Raw genomic sequence first — 18,791 nt, forward strand, 5'->3', positions numbered from 1 at the left:
GGATACATTAAGGAACTCAAACATTTCAGGAAGAAAATGACCAACATCCAATAGGGAAATGGGCAAAGACTTCAATGGGTGCTATAAAGAACAGCAAACAAAATTGACCAATAGATACATGAAACGACGCTCAATCTCATTAGTCATCAAAGAAGTGCAAATAAAAACACCATGAGCCATTATTTTACATCGACTGACTGCAAAATCCTAGAAGCCACTTCATATCAAGTGCTAGTGAAGACTAGGAGCAACAGACAGGCTTCTATGTCACTGCTGGGGATATGTATCAGCAAAACCATTTTGCAAATTTTATTCACATTCTAGTCAAGTTAAACATGTACAATTACTATGTCTCTGCAATTCAAATCAATTCCCTGGGCCATCTTTTGCCCAGGAGCATCAGAAGAATGTAAAAGAATTTTCACAGTGGTTTTTGTAATTGAATAAAAACGCTGTTAACAACCCAAAGGCCCATCAGACAGTCCATTATGGAATGAATTAAAAGATAATAGGGACTTCCCTGGTGGTCCAGTGGGTAAGACTCCAACCTCCCAATGCAGGGGATCTGGTTCATTCCTGGTCAGGGAACTAGATCTGGTACGTCGCAACTAAGATGCCTGCTTGCCACAAGGGAGATTCTGCGAGCTGTAAAGGAGACCCAGTGCAGCCAAAATAAATAAATATTAGAAAAAGAAAAAGAATAATTAATGACAGCCTAAAACAGGGGTTGAAGACAGGCATAAAATCAAACTAAGTTATAAAACAAGTTAGAAGATACATGCCATGGAGAAAAAGAAGTAAAAAAGGATAAACAGTGTGAACAAAGAAAGCTCACTGAAAGGATGATGAGCAAAAAGATGGACTACTTCAAAATTTACCTATTCAAAGCAGCCTCCAAGCGTGACAATGCACAACACTGAAGATACTGAAAAGGGGTAAGTGCCTATTTATTTAGATTCACAAATGAAAGTTTAATTTAACAGGATATAGTAACTTTGCCAAATAAAATGTAATGTGAACTAAGCTACACCTCTTCAGGGTGCCAGAAAGGTAAGCTCAGGTTTGAACACTTTTTTGGAGTGTCCGTCCCATCTGACACAAAGGTTTCCCAGGCGGCGTTAACCTTTCTGTCTGTGCGGAGACTTAAGAGACATGACTTTGATTCCTGGGGTGGGAAGATCCACTGGAGGAGAGCATGGCAACCCACTCTAGTATTCTTGCCTGGGAATCCCATGGACAGAGGACCTTGGCAGGCTATGGTCCATGGGGTCCCAAAGAGTTGGACATGACCAAAGGGAGTTAGTATGCATGTATACTGCATAGAGCAAATGAAACCTAACATTTTTAAAATCCAGGAGACCTCAGTGCTATCATCTAGTGGTCCTACAGCCTTGGCTTTTAAGGTGATATTTTATTTGACAACATTTGAACTCTTGTTTCTATTATGATACTTTTTCTATAGGAATTTTGGTTTTCAGCATTGTAAATATTTCTTATCAATATCACCAGAAGCAGTTTCCATTCTTCCTATCAAGTAAATGATCATTCTACATATGCCACATGTATGTTCTGTTTCAGATTTCCTGAGCCTCTTGGTACAGGTAGAACACTGTTATTAACCAAGGAACTGTGCACTGAAGAGCTGGCTTATTTTCCCTGTTAGGAAAGCACCTGGGGTAGACAGGAAGGGAGCAAATTTTGTTAGTCTGTGTAATAAAGTGATTTCTGACAGATATACTTAAAAGAGATTCTGTTCTGAGTGAGAAATCTGGGGTCCTTTTCTAAGCTAAATGAGATTTAGTAATTTCAGTTGGGGGCAGAGAGAGATAGGATTGCTACTGAGAAACTGTAGCAAGCCTATGCATGCTTCTTCCATGCTTTTTAGAGACTCTGAGCCTGGTGTGCTGCAGTCCACAGGGTTGCAAAGAGACACGAGTGAGCGACTGAACTGAATGAACTGTACTGAGCTACTATCGAGAGAGGTGGTATGGAATCTTCTCTCAAGTCAGATACTGTCTAAAGCTTATGACGACAAATTAGAAGTGTTAAACTGGCAGAGCTATTACAATGAGAAGAAGTAGCAGGATATATGGAAAACTATATGTAAGGAAGTATTTTTACTTCCCTGACTTATTTATATTACACTCATCACCAAAACACATCCCATATAGTATACTTGCCACCATGGATAATTATAGTTACTTTTACTTGTATTTTGAGAAACACTGCTGAGAATTTACCTAACATAACGTTTAATGGTCAGACTGAAATATATATTTTTGTTTAAAATAGTGATCTTGAATCACAAAAGTTGTTAAATGTCTTTCAGTGTTTAAGAAGTTAAAAAATATACTTTGGGGGTGGGGTGGGATGGGGCAGGAGGCTTGGAGGATCTTCGTTTCCCAACCAGTGATAGAACCCAGGCCCATGGCAATGAAACCACCAGGTTCTAACCCTGGGCTGCCAGGGAATTCCCAGAAAACATACATTTTCAAAATGACTCAAAAATAGTAGTTTTTTAAAAAGGAATTCCATTTCTTTAACGGTGGTGTTTGTTCGTGCTTTGGGGGGCTGTATCGAGTCTTCACTGCTGAGCAGGCCTTTTCTCTAGTTGCAGGGCACGGGGTTCTCACTGCAGCAGCTTCTCTCACTGCGGAGCACAGGTTCTAGGTGCACAGGCTTCGTAGTCGCAGCACAAGGGCTCACTAGTCATGGCTCCCAGGCTCTAGAGCGCAAGCGCAATAGTTGTGGCACATGGGCTTAGCTGCTCCCCAGTATGTGGGATGCTCCTGGATCAAGGACCGAACCCGTGTCTCCTGCGTTGGCAGGTGGATTCTTTATCACTGAGCCACCAGGGAAGCCTGAACCCCAGTTCCTTGAAGGGCTAACAGTTATTTAATGTTAAAAAGCTGAAGGCAACTAGATGGTGGTACTGCCATTCTCCAGGCAAGAATACTGCAGTGGGTTGCCATTTCCTTCTCCAGGGAACTCTATACAACATACACCCTGCAAAAACTGAGCTAACCAAGTAATAAAATATGTAAGTCATCCTTGAACAATCTGGCTTTAGCCATACCGTCATAAATAAATTCAGACAACTATTACTTCGTAAAATGGAAACAAGCACAAGCTACAGCTTTTTAAAAAATATTCTACTTTAAGTACAGTTGATTTACACTGTTGTATTAATTTCTGCTATATAGAAAAGTGATTCAGTTATACGTGTGCATAGTCTTTCCTATTCTTTTCCATTATGGTTTATCACAGGATATTGAGTATAGTTCTCTGTGATGTACAGGAGGACCTTGCTGTTTATTCATCCTATATATAACGGTTTACATCTGCTAATCCCAAACTCCCAATCCTTCCTTTCCCCAACCCCCTCCCCAATGGCAACTACAAATCTGTTCTCTGTCTCTGAGAGTCTATTTCTGTTTCACAGGTAAGTTCATCTGTGTCATGTTTTAGATTCCACATATAAACATTATCATATTGTCTTTCTCTGATGTACTCCACTTAGTATGATAATCTCTAGGTCTATCCATGTTGCTGGAAATGACATTACTTCATTCTTTTTCATGGCTGAGTAATATTCCAATATACAAACACGGACACACACACCATGTCTACACCTGCACAAGCCACATCTTAAAGTTATGGTAGGATATTTGTGATTCCCCACCAGATCAAGTTCACCTAACAGGACAAACAAAAATGCTGGGAAATATAGGGGACTTTCCTATTGTTCCAGTGGTTAAGATTCCATGCTCCCAATGCAGAGTACACAAGTTCGATCACTGGTTGGGGAACTAAGATCCCACCATGCTGCATTGCACAGCCAAAAAAAAATGCTGGGAAGTATATCTTAACCTCAGTTTCAACACTGCCACATGTGAAACTTACATAAAAACAATGGTGTATATTTGATGACCCCCTACCTATAAATACATACATATACATACATATGTATACATATAGCTTAACCTCAATTTCAACACTGCCATATGTGAAACTTACATAAAAACAATGGTGTATATTTGATAACCCCTATCTATAAAAGGTGTATCTAAACACATTCATATCCTCAACACTTTTATATAGCAGTTCTGTAAAATAAATACATAAAACCTATGAACTAAAATTAAAGGAAAAAATCCCCTCTAGTGGAAACAGATATTTAAAAAGCCACTGAAATAATACATAAAGTCTTCTCTTTTTTAATGTTCTAAAATAAAGGCTTATTTACTTATATATATATATATAACATGTACATTACACATACATTTATTTATCTTTTAAAAGAAAAACCCAGAGGTTGACATAGCTTTTCCTTAACAGAGAGGCAGTGTGAAGAGAAGGTCGATAAAGGGACAGCTACCTGTCAAGATAAACAGTGAAAGAACACAACAGGAAGAGACTGTACCCCTAATCTGAAGCCCTGGGATTATTCAGCATTTGCCACTGACAAGCTATCCTGACTGCCAGATATCATGCAATCTGGAGTGAAGGTCCTCCTTTTACTCCAGTCAATTATCTCTTCAGGGCCTATGGATGTTTAAATAAGTCTGACTTTTAAAAAACGAATGTGTGTGTGTGTGTGTGTTATATTGTGTGTGTGTGTGTATGTGATATGTTATATTGTGTGTGTGTGTGTCATATGTTATATTCCCGAAGAGGTTCTTTGCATTTAGATGGTTGAAAAATCATGCAATCTTTTGAAGAGGTTCTCAACTGAACACAGAAGCAAATAAAGAAATGAACTATGGTAACTCAGTGAAAAGCACTAGCAGCCAGAATTAAAGACAATGATCAAGGGATATTACTAGAAATAAAACCACTGGAACCTAAGACAAATTTTATAATGCTTCCCAAGCTGGGAGCCTAGTTCAGGAGCAGAAAGCTCTTCCCCTTCTATTAAAGAAGTACCGGGGGAAATACACTCAATCACGCACTGCAAAGGTGAAGTAACTCTAGGAGTTCTTTTTGAAGAAAAAAACACACAAAAACCCTACTTATTTTTAGACTTAGGAACAGAATCTTCCCCTGCCAATTAAATATACACATAACTCTATATATGTTTATTAAAAAAAGAAAACTATGCCTTATGACAAAGGGAAACTCAAAAGGAGAGAAAATTGGGTAGAGAGACCCATACAAATATACCATTCAAGAAAAGACCTATAGTTAAAGGGATTCCAGGGGCAGAGAAAGAGAGGTAAATAGATTGTGCAGTGTGTTCTTCACTCTTAGCAGACTTGCTTGAACCTGTGATACATTTACCTGGCTGGGCATTTAAAACAACCTTTTCTGTACTGGGATTTAGCTTTCTTTTACTTTATTGTTTTCAAGTGGAATTCCATGAGTGTGGTGACATGTCACAACAAGGAGCATCCATCTATCCTTCCATTATGTATAAGATATAGCAGTGAATAAAGGCCTATGTCACACAGAGCTAATACTCTAGTGGTAGCCCAGAGAATTTTCTTCATTACTGCATTAATTTTCACATCAAAGTCATGAGGTAGCTGGAAATTATGATAAAATTTCTTTCATGGTTATGGATGATTCAAAGCTAGTTCATATCTGCCCAACAAACTGGACAGAAAGGCAGGAACTGGACACTGTATTTAAGACATTCCTTCCTTATGCATTCTGTCAAAGAGGGAAGTTTAATTCATTTCTAAAAGTTTTTAGTGCAGCAGAATTTGCTCCATTTTGGAACAACTGGATGTTTTGCTTAGTTTTAAAGACTTGTTCCATGCTCTTATTTCACAGAAATGCAATACTGGCCTGGGAACAGAAACCCATCTTAGTAACAATGAACTTGCTCATGAGCAAGCTTAGTAAGGAATAGTCTTTCAGAACCCCTTATCTGGAAATAGAGAAGCTTCAATCTACTATTATACTCAGCCATGATTAGAGCTATTTTCTGACTTACACATAAAATGAAGGAAGAAGAGGTGTGTAAGGAATGCCTGGGACAATGTAGGAATTCAGTGGGTATCTGCTGAATGAATGAAGTGGATGAAAAGAAAAAGGGACATTCTCCCAGAGTAATTAGATAAGAGCTCAAAAGAGAGAAGGGAAACAGGGATTAATGTGTGTCCATAATAGACTTTTTGATATAAGAATGACTCAATGATGAAAGTAGTAGGGGGAAAGAAGGGACGGAACAACAGGTACTTGTTTGCCATAGAAGAAAAGAAAATTAAGTCAGTGAAAATGCTGTGCCAAATACTTCTAGGCATGAGCCCCCATTCGGCAGCATCGGCCCAGAAGACTTGGCTGCCAGCCATATAAACGACGAGGTTGTTCTTAAGAAACACATTTTTTTGTCAGCCACAATTTTGTGTTGACAATTTCACATGTAAAAGCTGAAAATAAAACCTCTAGTAGTTTGAAATATGTGTGCATCTTTATTTAAGTTGCTTGAAACAATGCACACTAATCAGAATCTCTGCCCTGTTTCTTTGCGACCCTATGGACTGTAGCCCACCAAGTTCCTCTGTTCATGGGATTCCCCAGACACGAACATAGAGTGGATTGCCACACCGTCCTCCAGGGGATCTCCCCAACCTAGAGATCAAACCCGAGTCTCTTATGTCTTCTTTATTAGCAGGTGGGTTCTTTACCACAAGGTGCTGCTGCTACTGCTAAGTCACGTCACTCGTGTCCAACTCTGTGCAACGCCACAGACGGCAGCCCACCAGGCTCCCCTGTCCCTGGGATTCTCCAGGCAAGAACACTGGAGTGGGCTGCCATTTCCTTCTCCAATGCATGAAAGGGAAAAGTGAAGTCGCTCAGTTGTGTCCGACCCTCAGCGACCCCATGGACTGCACAGCCTTCCAGGTTCCTCCGTCCATGGGATTTTCCAGGCAAGAGTACTGGAGTGGGGTGCCATCGCCTTCTCCGTTACCACTAGCACCACCTATAAAAAATATATTACGTTTCAAACTGATTGGGGCCGGTCTGAAAAATTAAACCCTTTAAATGGATATAAAATGCCACTGGAGACTCTCCTTCAGATCATCTCCACCTAGCTTTGATCTTTCACTAACCAATTAGTGTTTACCTGTACTTGATGCCCCAGGCACCTGGGAAGGGCTTGTCACTGAACAGTTGTTCTTTTACACGTGAATAAACTGAGGTCCACAAGCACTAAGTGACCTGCTCCAAAGGCAAACAGTCAACAAGTGACCAACTGAGCCTCTGATAACAGTAAATCTGTTATTTGTGTATCTGTTTCAGAAGTAGATGTCTTCAGAACTTTTTATTTACTATGGCACAGAGATACACATTTAATATCACATTTATTGTTCTTCTCTTAATTCTTTATTTCTAAGAGAGCTTAATTCTACCCATCATATAACTTCTCTAAAATGAAACTCTGAGCTTGAGGAATTACTTTCAAGGCAGGTGTTAATAGATATTTGCTTATTTATTTCCAGAGGTTGATAATCAATCAAACACAGCTCTACCTGAAGTCACTAATTTATAAGTTCTTATTCTAGAGTACTATTCTCTTAACTTTTTGAAAATCCATGTCGTATACTGGTAAGTACTTGAAAGCATTACTATCTCCTTTGTTTAAAATTTCAGTAAGCAAGAAACATGTCAGGCCTCACTCTTTCAAATCACAGCATAATATCAATATGATTCTCAAATATATAATTTATTTTTAATTTTGTTTTTGTCAAATGTATACGGAAATACACATATATACATCTTCAGACAAGGGAATCAACAGCCTATCACACATGACATCACTGCATAACGAAATTCTAGAATATTGCATAATGAAATTCTAGAATATTGTGCTCCAACAAATTGCTATTATCACGTGTTAAGTCCCTACAAAACAGGTCGTAAAAGGATACATACCACATGGAAGCACTTATGTAAGTTTTAAACTATACAACACAATGCTCTATAGTTACAGTGTATGGACACATACTTATGTAGAAAGCATGCTGAAATGTGGATGGAAAGGATACACACCAACTCCCAAGAAACAATGACATCTGGGAGGCAGGGAGAAAAAGGAAAGAAACAGAATGGAATCAAGAAAGGGTACAAAGTGGAAGCTGTCCACATCAGCACTTTCTATATGTTTTCAATGTTTCATTAAGAAAAAAACCACCAAAACCTAATATAGACAAAACTCCGCCATCCCATCTCAACTTGTACAGGAGCATAGAAGGTGTCAGGATGGCTGGTTTTACACTGAGGTATAAATGGGTAAAACAGTTGACTCAGTGCAATTACAGAATACAACTAGTGTCTTTTTGGCCCCAGAGATGGATTCTGTATCCCATACATGTTAATTTTTGCTGAAGTATAAACTCATCACTGAGTTTCAAGCTAAGTGTTCACAGAATGACTTCTCCCAAGCACAGTGCATCATCTGGGCATGCTGGACCCCACACAGACAACACGGAAAGCCTACTAGAGGGCAGTGACAACGAGGCAAGCTGCCGTTCAGAAAGCCTTCCTGTAACTCACAGTACAAGGAGCAGTAGGGGACTTTCTGCCTTTCCTGGAAAGACAGACTACACATATTTGTTAGAAGAATGTCACAACTAAAGGGTGAAACATGCTTAATGGGATTTGTGCCCCCCGCCTTGGGTAAAACAGTTTAAACCCTTAAATCTGATTTTCTGCAACTGTTTTAGGGTAAGCTTGAGGAATTACTAGAAAACCACTAGATGAATAGGGAGGGAGCAGAAAACATACTACTTAATGGTTATTTGAGCTAGAAATGTCTGCATACTTATTTGTGATAAATTCCCAGTCTGTATGTGTCAGCTCTACTAGAGTGTAAAGGATTTGTCTTCCATGGATATTAGGAGACAATTTCACATTAAATTACCATAACAACATTATCTCAATGAATGTAAGTTTCTGAGCACCTACAGTACCCATTTAGTGCCTGAAGTTTAAAAGGCAAGACAAGTAAACAGGCAATTAAAATACAGTATGAAGAGTGAGTGGCAGAGAACTTTGGGAACACATCAACAGATAAGAGCAACACAAGATGACCTGTTCTGATGAGAAGGTACAACAGAGCCCCACAGTTAGCACCACCCTGACACAAGGCTCATGTCAGGCAGGCCCTGAGCACCTTTTCCTCAAAACACCGAAGAACAACTTCAGGTCCCTTTGTTCCCGTTTCTTCCACACAGAGCAGTTACTCTAAATCCATTCTCAGAAACCCATGCATAGCTTAAGACAAGAATCAAGTCACTGCCTCCTCTTTTCTTGGTGGACCAATTTCAAACCTAATAGGTCTTCAAAAATCCTGCCTTCAACTGTTAGGTTATGATTATGTCTGCTCTAGTTCCTTCACTGATTTTGAACCCAAGGGACCTATAACAGATATGAAGCTCTGGAGAGGACTAGGAATAATACAAAGTCAGAGACTGCTCTGGCAACTGAAGGGAAGCAGTTTATGCCTGGCTTCGAACACACACTAGCCTAACTTTGGATCTGAGGCGATGATGAGACAGGAAAGATACTATAAACTGTTAGGCTGATCTTTGGGAGATTTCCTTTGAGAGAGGACCTGTCTTTCTGTTATGGAGAGTGATACACAACCGTATGGAACAGAAGACAGTAAAGGACTAAGCATAAAAGCAAATGAGAACAATAAGCAGTGCCTGTACAGTTGGAAGCAACTCTCTAGGAAACCAAGTTAAATAGTACTCAAAGTATCCAAAACTAAAAAACCAAACACTGGCTTTAACATAAATTTTTTTTGGCCATGCCGTGCTGCTCATGGCATTTTAGTTCCCTGACCAGGGATAGAACCCAGGCCCTCGGCAGTGAGAGGGCATTATCACTGGACCACTAGAAAATTCCCTCACAAATATTCATGTTTCTTCTTCCCTCTACTTGTGAACATTTTTAGCCATGGTTCTGAGCATGACTCTGGTAGGGCAACATTCAGAAGATGTACCCAGATGACAATCTACCCATAATGACTTGAAAATACAACACTCAAAAGAACAGTTCCTCCACTTAAAAAGGATGGCAATAAGGCATGAGGCAATAAGGATGGCAACAAGGCATAGCCTTACAAGCTAAAAACTCAAGTGCAAACTTCAAGAGGATGTAAATAAATAACTTTATCAGCAAGGATGTGAATCCTGCCTGAAACTACTTAACTGGTCTTTGCTTTCCTCATCAACCAGAGGAAAAAAAGCACATACCAATCTCTGTATTGTAGGACTGTAACAAGCACGTGAGTGTTAACTTCTCTTCCCCTCCTTCACATTCCAGAGTTATGCGAAGTAGAATAGGCTGCTGGTCAGTACTACTGCTTCTCAGCTCCAAGCCTCCCCTTCTATATTGTTTCCTACAATGCTGGCCCAGGAGGTTGTCCTCGATGGGGTCATTTTGCTCCCCCAGGGGATATCTGGCCACGTATGGAAACATTTGGGTGTGGGGTGTGTACTAGAATCAAATGGGTAAAGGCCAGGGATGTTACTAAACATCCTATGAAGCACGAGACAGCCACCTGGCCCAAGATGTAATGGTGCTGAGGCTGAGGAACAATGGTCTAGGGTCTGGAGTCTGCAATGTTCATATCCCCTTGGCAGCTGGCTCCTGGTTTACACCTGCCAATGGGAGGTTAGAGAGGGAGACAGAGCATTCCTCCAGCAGCAGAGGGGTTCTAGCATCAATGGCTCTGGTGTTCTCATCACCAATCAGCTATATCCCCAGACGCCAAGTACCAACTGTATTGAGGTAGGCCCAGGGAAGCGGGAGTCTCTGAACTCCTAAAATTCTAGTGCCCCGATCTTCTTCTTTTTTGCAATGACCGAAATATCTGTTTATCTGTACTGTCCAATATAACAGCCACCAGGCTCTGTAAAATCTGTAAAAATGCCTTGTCAGCTTACAGAGCATAGAAGCTGTGCTGGTCCAGCAGCTACAAGCCTACCAGGCAACCAGATCTGGTTTCCAAACAGCATTCTCCACTGGATGGATGGAGGAACTAGAGCTCCTTGGAGAAACGGATGACTCCAGAGGAATTACAGCAGGGCAAGCTCATAAGGAGGCTATAATGTCTAGTTCTAGAATGAATGATCCAGGAAAAATGATGGAGACATGTCAAAGGACACAGAAGAAACCTGAATGAGGTTTCCATGGTTCAAATCTGGGACAATTTGAGCATCAAAATCAATAATAAAGAAAAATAATGCCCACTTTCAAGTACAGAAATCCATGTGTCCATACTGATATAAATGAATAAATAAATAAGGAGAAGGAAAAAATTTCCGTGTAGTAGATACATCGACTAGAACTTACATTCCAACTCCAAGATCATCAGCTCTGGACCTGAACTGTCCAGTATATGCTAGCCACTAGCCGCATGTGATCATTTAAATGTGATTTGTTAAAATCAAATAAAGACAATTTCCTGGTGGTCCAGTGCTTAGGGATCCACACTTCCACTGCAGGGGGTGCAGGTGTGATCCCTCATTGGGGAACAAAGATCTTGCAAGCTGTGCAGCATGGCCAAAACATAATAATAATAATAAAATTCAGTTCTACACTGAATTCCACAGCCTTATTTCAAGGTCTCATACAGTGCAATGGACAATCTATTTGAGACTGAGCTGTAATTTTGTGACAATAAGGTCTAGAACAGATAAGGTAAGACCTAATTTTGTTCATTTCTGAAAATCAAATTTAGTATTGGAATTTTTTATTAATTTAATTGGAGGCTAATTACAATATTATGGTGGTTTTGCCATACATTGAATCAGCCACAGGTGTACATGTGTCCCCCTCCCGCCCTGTCCCAAACCTCCCCCCAACCCATCCCTCTGGGTCATCCTAGTGTACTGGCTTTGAGCGCCCTGTCTCATGCACTGAACCTGGACTGATGATCTGTTTCACATATGGCCATATACGTGTTTCAATGCTATTCTCTCAAATCATCCCACCCTTGCCTTCTCCCACAGAGTCCAAAAGTTTGTTCTTTATATCTGTGTCTCTTTTGCTATCGTGCACATGGTGTCATCGTTACAATCTTTCTAAATTCCATATATATGCGTTAACATACTGTATTGGTGTTTTACTTTTTGACTTATTTTGCTCTGTATAATAGGCTCCAGTTTCATCCACCTCACTAGAACTGACTCAAATGTGTTCTTTTCAATAGCTGAGAAATATTCCATTGTGTATATGTACCACAGCTTTCTTATCCATTCATCTGCTGATGGACATCTAGGTTGCTCCCATGTCCTGGCTATTGTAAACAGTGCTGCGATGAACACTGGGGTACATGTGTCTCTCTGGTTTCCTTGGTGTGTATGCCCAGCAGTGGGATTGCTGGGTCGTATGGCAGTTCTAATTCCAGTTTTTAAAGGAATCTCCACACTGTTCTCCATAGTGGCTGTACTAGTGTGCATTCCCACCAACAGTGTAAGAGGGTTCCCTTTTCTCCACACCCTCTCCAGCATTCATTGTAGACTTTTTGATGGCAGCCATTCTGACCGGTGTGAGATGGTACCTCACTGTGGTTTTGATTTGCATTTCTCTGATAATGAGTGATGTTGAGCATCTTTTCATCTGTTTGTTAGCCATCTATTATGTTTTCTTTGGAGAAACATCTGTTTAATTCTTTGGCACATTTTTTGATTGGGTTGTTTATTTTTCTGGTACTGAGCTACATGAGCTGCTTGTATATTTTGGAGATTAATTCTTTGTCAGTTGTTTCATTTACTATTATTTTCTCCAATTCTAAAGGCTGTCTTTTCACCTTGCTTATAAAGACAATTTCATAAGGATAAGGAGAGTAAAAGTAAACAATAGCAATAAAAATTTGGAAGCTGGAAAGCAGATGGATGAGTGGTAACTGAGTTAGGAGGCTGGAAAAAGATGAATCCTCATAAAAAGGTAAAAGCAAAGGGGGAAAAGGAGAAAGCAAAGAAACCACCCAATATTCAATACAAATTCAACAAAGTGTCCAGGACTGGCAGTATCAGGTATCGCTGGAACTTGGGTTAAAGAAGAGAACTGTCTAAAGATGAAAGATGTAAAAAGCTCTTTCAGAAGCAGTTAAATTTGTACCTTGCCTTTCAGACATCCTCTACTTCAAATGGAAACAAGTTTACTCGTTAAAGGGTAAAACAGAGGGCCTCTGACCTAGGGAACTCAAGGCATTGTTTACAAGCTAGTACTATGCACAGTTTACTGAACAGAGAAGAGTTTGTGTTAAATTGTAACTAAATTATTCTCAGAAGGAGAAGGTGACGAGAAAAGAGAATAGAACATTAAAGAGAAGAAAACTGGAACTCCAGTGTCGATAGCATGAAAGAAACCTTACACTTAAAGGAAGCAGAAAAAGGACAAACAAGAGACAAGTTAGTAGAAGAAACGGTATCATAAAGATGGAAGCAGAAATAAATGAAAGAGACTGAAAAAAAAAAAAAAAAAACAGAAAAAAGATCAATGAAACTAAGAGCTACTTTTTTTGCAAAGATAAACAAAATTGTTAAACTTTTAGCCAGACTCATCAAGGAAAAAAAAAAAGCCTAAATCAATAAAATCACAAATGAAAAAGAAGTTACAAGTAACACCACAGAAATACAAAGGATCATAAGAGATTATTACAATTATACACCAAAAAATAGACAACTTAGAATAAATGGACCAATTCCTAGAAATGTACAATCTGCAAAGACTGAATCAGGAAGAAGAAAATATGAATAGACAGATCATCAGTAAAGAAAGTGATTTAGTAATCAAAAAATTCTCAGCAAACAAGTCCCGGACCAGAGAGCTTCATAGGTGATTTCTACCAAACACTAACAACTATCTTTTTCTCAACCTACTCAAAAAAAAAAAAGAAAGAAAGAAATCATTGGAAGATACACTTTTGAATTCATTCTATAAGCTTAGCATCACCCTGACACCAAAACCCGACAAAGATTATCACACAAAAAAGGAAATTACAGACCAAAATTATTGATGAACAAAAATCCTCAACAAAACATTAGAAATCTAATCCAAAAATACATTAAAACAGCAGTCTACAATCTTTTTGGCACCAGGGACTGGTTCCACGGAAGACAATTTTTCCATGGATTGGGGGAAGGGAAACTGGGATGGTGCAGGTGGTAATGCGAGTGAAGGGGAGTGGCAGATGAAGCTGTGCTTGGCTCACCTGCCATTCACCTCCTCCTGTGTGGCCCAGTTCCTATTAGGCTGTGGACCACTGGTCTGCAGCCCAGGGTCTGGGGACTCCTGCATTAAAAGGATCATACACCATGATCAAACAGGATTTATCCCATCGGTGCAAGGATTGTTCAATATCCACAAATTAATCAATGTGGAAAAAATCAATTAATCAATTGGAAAAAAAATGGCATGACTATCTCAATAGATACTGAAAAAGCTTTTGACAAAACTCAACATCCATTTATAATGAAAAAAAAAAATCAAAAAAGTGGGTATATGGGAACAAACATCAATATAATAAAGGCCACATAAGCATCATACTCAGTGGTGAAAAGCGGAAAGCATTTCCTCTAAAATTAGGAACAAGACAAGGATGCCCACTCTCACCCACTCTCATCACTTTTATTCAGTACAGCACTGGAAGTCTAAGAATTCCAGGACTTCTCTGGCAGTACAGTGAATAAGAATCCACCTCCAATGCAGTTAGAACTGGACATGGAACAACAGACTGGTTCCAAATCAGAAAAGGAGTACGTCAAGGCTGAATATTGTCACCCTGCTTATTTAACTTATATGCAGAGTACATCATGAGAAATGCTGGGCTGGATGAAGCACAAGCTGGAATCAAGACTGCTGGGAGAAATATCAATAACCTCAGATATGCAGATGACACCACCCTTATGGCAGAAAGTGAAGAACTAAAGAGCCTCTTGATGAAAGTGGAAGAGGACAGTGAAAAAGTTGGCTTAAAACTCAACGTTCAGAAAACTAAGATCATCGTATCCAGTCCCATCACTTCATGGCAAATAGATGGGGAAACAATGAAACTTTATTTTTTGGGGGGACCCCAAATCACTGCAGATGTTGACTGTGGCCCTGAAAAGACACTTCTCCTTGGAAGAAAAGCTATGACCAACGTAGACAGCATATTAAAAATCAGAGCCATTACTTTGCCGACAAAGGTCAGTCTAGTCAAAGCTATGGTTTTTCCAGTAATCATGTATGGATGTGAGAGTTGGATTATAAAGAAAGCTGAGCACAGAAGAATTGATACTTTTGAACTGTGGTGGTGGAGAAGACTCTTGAGAGTCTCTTGGACTGCAAGGAGATCCAACCAGTCAATCCTAAAGGAAATCAGTCCTGAATATTCGTTGAAAGGACTGATGCTGAAGCTGAAACTCCAATACTTTGGCCACCTGATGTGAAGAACTGACTCACTGGAAGAGACCCTGATGCTGGGAAAGATTGAAGGCAGGAGGAGAAGGGGATAACAGAGGATGAGATGGTTGGATGGCACCACCAACTCGATGGACATGAGTTTGAGTAAGCTCTGGGAGTTGGTGATGGACAGGGAAGTCTGGCGTGCTGCAGTCTATGGGGTCACAAAGAGTCAGACACGACTGAGGGATTGAACTGAACCAACGCAGGGGACATGGGTTTGATCCCTAGTCTGAGAAGATTCCACATGATGAGAAGCAATGAAGCCCATGCACCAGAACTACTGAACCTGTGCTCTAGAGCTTGGGAGCTGCAACTACTGAGCCTGCATGCTGCAATCACTGAAAGCCCCACGACTAGAGCCTGTGCTTCATGACACAAGAAGCCACCACAATGAGAAACCTGTGCACTGCAACTGGAGAAAAGTCCACACCCAGCAACAAAGACCCAGCACAGCCATAAATAAATAAATAATTTAAAAAATAGTATTCCAAATTGGAAAGGAAGAAGTAAAACTGTCACTCCTTGCAGATGACATGATACTATACACAGAAGATCCTAAAGACACCTCTGAAAAACTACTAAAACTCATCAACGCATCTGTTAAATTGCAGGACACAAAAAAAATCTCTGGCATTTCTATACACTAACAATCATCAGAAAAAGAAATTAAGAATACAGTGCTGCTTACAACCACATCTAAAAGAACACCGAGAAATCACTCTAACTAAGGAGGTAAAAGACATGTACTCAGAAAACTGTTACATGCTTATGGAATAAACTCAAGATACCAAAAGCAGATGGAAAGATACACTGTGTTTATAGACTGGAAAAGTTAATATTGCTAAAATGACCACATTACCTAAGGCAATCTACAGATTCAATGCATTCCCTATCAATATACCACTGGCATTTTCTATAGACCCAGAGAAAATAATTCTAAAATGCATATGTAAACACAAACTACCCTAAATAACCAAAACAATTTGAGAAAGAAAAGAACTGGATGAATCATGCTCCCTGACTTCAGACTGTACTACAAAGCCACAGTAATCAAAACAGTATAGTACTAGCACAAAAAACAGACACAAAGATCAATGTAACAGAATAGAGAGCTCAGAAACGAGCCCACACAAATACAGGAAATTAATCTATGACAAAGCAGGCAAAGATACACAGTGAGGAAAAGACAGCTTCTTCAATAAATGGTGTTGGGAAAACTGGACAGTTACATGCAAAAGAATTAAATTACTTTCTCACACTATACACAGAAATAAATACAAAATGGATTAAAGACTTAAATGTAAGACCTGAAGCCATAAAACTTCTACAAGAAAACACAGGCAGTAAGCTCTTTGACATCGGTCTTAATCTTATTTCTTTGGAAATGTCTCATCAAGCAGGAGAAACAAATGCAAAAGTAAACAAATGGGACTATACAAAATTAAAAAGCTTTTTTGCACAACAAAGAAAAGTATCAACATCACTGGACTTCCCTGGTGGCTCAGACAGTAAAGTGTCTGCCTATAATACAAGAGACCCGGGTTCAATCCCTGGGTCAGGAAGATCTCCTAGAGAAGGAAATGGCAACCCACTCCAGTACTCTTGCCTGGAAAATCCCATGGACAGAGAGGACTGGTAGCCTACAGCCCATGGGGTCACAAAGAGTTGGACACGACTGAACAACTTCACTTTCATTCAGTATCACTAAAACAAAAAAGGTGCCTAGGGAATGGGAGAAGATATTTGCAAATGACATATTCAATAAAGGATTAATATCCAAAATATACCAAAAACTCACACAGCTCAACATCAAAACATTATTATTATTATTTTTTTTTTTTAAAAGCCTTATTGAAACCTGAATAGATGTTTTCCCAAAGAAGATATACTGATGGCCAACAGGGACATGAAGAAAAACACTCAAATCACTAATCATCAGAGAGGTGGAAATCAAAACCATAATGCTGCTGCTGCTAAGTCACTTCAGTTGTGTCCGACTCTGTGCGACCTCACAGACGGCAGCCCACCAGGCTCCCCTGTCCCTGGGATTCTCCAGGCAAGAACACTGGAGTGGGCTGCCATTTCCTTCTCCAATGCATGAAAGGGAAAAGTGAAGTCGCTCAGTCGTGTCCGACCCTCAGCAACCCCATGGACTGCACAGCCTTCCAGGTTCCTCCGTCCATGGGATTTTCCAGGCAAGAGTACTGGAGTGGGGTGCCACTGCCTTCTCCAAAACCATAATGAGATCATCTCAGACCTGTCACTATGGGTATTATTAAAAAAGAAAAAATAACACAGCAAATAATAAGTGCCGGTGAGGATAGGGAGAAAAGTGAATCCTCATGTGTTGTTGGTAAGAATGTAAATCGGTGCAGCCACTATGGAAAACAGTACAGAAATTCCTCAAAAAATTAAAATTAGAACTATCATACAATTCAGCAATTCCACTCCTGAGTATTTAGCTGAACAAAACAAAAACGCTAATGCGGAAGGAGGGCCTAGAGGTCACACACGATCAAGAATCAGATAAGTGCAACAGGAACACTGGACTGTAAAAGGTAATGCACTAATGTCATCAAACTTCCAAAGGAAAGAACTTCCACATTAAAATTACATACTTTGGAAAGTTGTCATGCAAGTATGAGGTGTTAACGATAGTGTCAACAGTATCTTCAAATTTGCTAAGTTTTAAAAAAACTGTTCCCAGTGAACCCTTCTTCAGAAACAATGAAGAGTAAGAGGAGGAAATAATGGGGGAAATAGAATCTAGAAAAACGGGAGATCCGAAATAAGAGAGAAGCAACTAAAATCACCAGGAAGACGGTAAAGTGGGAACCCCCAGAAGGACAGCCATGCTGTGGCTGAGGAAACTTGTCCACACCAGAGTGCTAACACTCAAGAGGCATGCACACTGAGTGGTCATCACCCAGATCCTGGGGCCGGAGTATTGTTTGTTTTACGCTGTTTACTGAAGTGAAACACCATTTAGAAATGTACACAAATCATAAACACACAGCTTGGTTTTCACAGAGTGAACATAACCTGCGTAACCCACACCCAGATTGAGAAACAGAACAAGTCTCCCTCATGCTCCCTCTAGTAACCAGCCCAAGTTACTATCCTGACATCTCACACCCTGGAATACTTTTCCCTGCCGCATGTGTATATATGTAAACATGTGCACGTACACAGCAATACTTGCAGCGCTTTCACAGTCACTTGTGCACATCTGAGTTACCAATCGGCACATCCCTAGCTGAGCTCAGACGAGTGGCTGCTCTGCCTTCCTGCTTCAGTTCATCCTGTAAACAAACATCCTTTCCATGGTCTATGTACTGCCGTGCATTCCAACTTTCTGTACTGTTTACAGGTGACTGCAC

At 40.0% G+C, this 18,791-nt stretch overlaps 1 protein-coding gene across 1 annotated transcript in view; it reads right to left on the bottom strand.

Moving 5' to 3' along the window:
* The window catches only part of KCMF1 (potassium channel modulatory factor 1), a 78,384-nt gene that overhangs the window by 37,646 nt on the left and 21,947 nt on the right, over positions 1–18,791 (bottom strand). The gene's annotated exons all lie outside the window — the stretch shown is intronic.

This window comes from Oryx dammah, unplaced genomic scaffold (assembly GCF_014754425.2).
Source record: "Oryx dammah isolate SB20612 unplaced genomic scaffold, SCBI_Odam_1.1 HiC_scaffold_25, whole genome shotgun sequence".
NCBI lineage: Eukaryota > Metazoa > Chordata > Mammalia > Artiodactyla > Bovidae > Oryx > Oryx dammah.